The sequence below is a fragment of the Salmo trutta genome, chromosome 13, assembly GCF_901001165.1.
Source record: "Salmo trutta chromosome 13, fSalTru1.1, whole genome shotgun sequence".
Taxonomy (NCBI): domain Eukaryota; kingdom Metazoa; phylum Chordata; class Actinopteri; order Salmoniformes; family Salmonidae; genus Salmo; species Salmo trutta.
The window spans coordinates 61,451,398-61,453,546 of record NC_042969.1 but is presented as its reverse complement, the minus strand read 5'-3'; positions in this window follow the sequence as shown (position 1 = coordinate 61,453,546).

The window sequence follows — 2,149 nt, the reverse complement described above, 5'->3', positions numbered from 1 at the left end:
GGTGTGTGTGTGTGTGTGTGTGTGTGTGTGTGTGTGTGTGTGTGTGTGTGTGTGTAGGGGCCTGTTCAGCTGAAGAGGAGCCATTGTCAGGGGTGATTAGAGGATCAGAAAGGCTGACAAGCCGAATGCCACATTTACTGGACATCAAGAAGACCGACACACACACACATTCAAGCACACATTCACACACACACACACACACACACACACACACACACACACACACACACACACACACACACACACACACACACACACACACACACCACACACACACACACACACACACACACACACACACACACACACACACACACTTCGCACATACACACACCTGACACTCCTGCAATGGAGTGGAAAAGCGGCTATTGTTCTCCTCAGAAATATACCAGAAAGAGAGAGAGAGAGAATGTGTGTGTGTGTGTGTGTGTGTGTGTGTGTGTTCACCTGCTGCAGAATGACCATGACTCTGGTTTCTGAGCTTATTCCTGGACATCAGAAGACTCCACCCTGAGACAGAGAGAGAGAGAGAGGAGAGACAGAACCTCAAACATAGAGAGGGGAAAAGAAAGAGAGAAAAGGATATTGTTAGCAGCTAGCAACTCAGCCAGCCGTCAAGTCACAATGACAAAGTGAGTAACAGTGGTTGTGTCCCAAATAGCACCTTTTTACCTATGTAGTATAATACTGTTGTCCAGGGCCCACAGGGCAAAAGCAGTTCACTTCATAGGAAGTAGTGTGCCATTTGGGACACAGCCAGCCAGTCAGTCGGCTACTCTGGAAAATGACCAACTACATTTTCATTTGCATATTAATTAAGGTTACTAAAACTGCCTTTGTATTGAAGTTGGCCACTCACTCAAAATTCCATGTACATTCTCACTGCATAAAACACACACACCACCCCCATCCTTTATCCACCTAGACACACCATTCACAGGTCCTCCATGACCTGCATGACACGACCAGTGTCACTGTGTTCCCACCTCTGTCAATGTGTTGTAGATGTAGAAAAATCATTCATCCCCCTAATTGTACTTTAGTTAAGCTTCTGACACACCCCTCCTGCTACACACACAGTAGGAGGAGACAAGTAGTTGGGGGGAGGGATGTTTGGGGGAGACAAGGACGGTTGGGGGGAGAGAGGGTGGTTTAGGGGGAGGGGAGGGTTTTTGTATTTGTATTTATTAAGGATCCCCATTAGTTCCTGCCAAGGCAGCAGCTACTCTTCTCGGGGTCCATCAACATTAAAGCAGTTACATACAATTTGAAATATTACATGACATTATATTTCAAAACATTTTTCACAACATTTAAAGTGTGTTCCCTCAGGCCACTACTCTACTATCACATATCTACAACACAAAATCCATGTGTACGTGTGTAGAGTGCGTGTCTTATCATTTATGTATGTGTCTCTTCACAGTCCCCGCTACTCCATAAGGTGTATTTGTTATCCTTTTTTAAAATCTGATTCTACTGCTTGCATCAGTCACCTGATGTGGAATACAGTTTCATGTAGCCATGGCTCTATGTAGTACTGTGTGCCTCCCATAGTCTGTTCTTGACTTGAGTACTGTGCAGAGACCTCTGGTGGCATGTCTTGTGGGGTATGCATGGGTGTCTGAGCTGTGCTAGTAGTTTAAACAGACACCTCAGTGGATTCAGCATGTCAACACTTCTTACAAAAACAAGTCGTTTTTGAGCCATGAGAGATTTACATGCATATTATTGTTATCTCTCCTTGTACAAGGGCCAGCCGTGCTGCCTTGTTCTGAGCCAATTGTAATTTTCCTAAGTCCCTCTTTGTGGCACCTGACCACACAACTGAACAGTAGTCCAGTTGCGACAAAACTAGAGCCTGTAGGACCTGCCTTGTTGATAGTGCTGTTAAAAACGCAGAGCTGAGCTTTATGATGGACAGACTTCTCCCAATCCTAGCTACTGTTGTATCAATATGTTTTGACCAGGACAGTTTACAGCCCAGACTTACTCCAATCAGTTTAGTCACCTCAACTCAATTTCCACATGATTTATTACAAGATTTAGTTGAGGTTTAGGGTTTAGTGAATGATTTGTCCCAAATACAATGCTTTTAGTTTTTGAAATATTTAGGATGAACTTATTCCTTGCCACCCACTCTGAAACG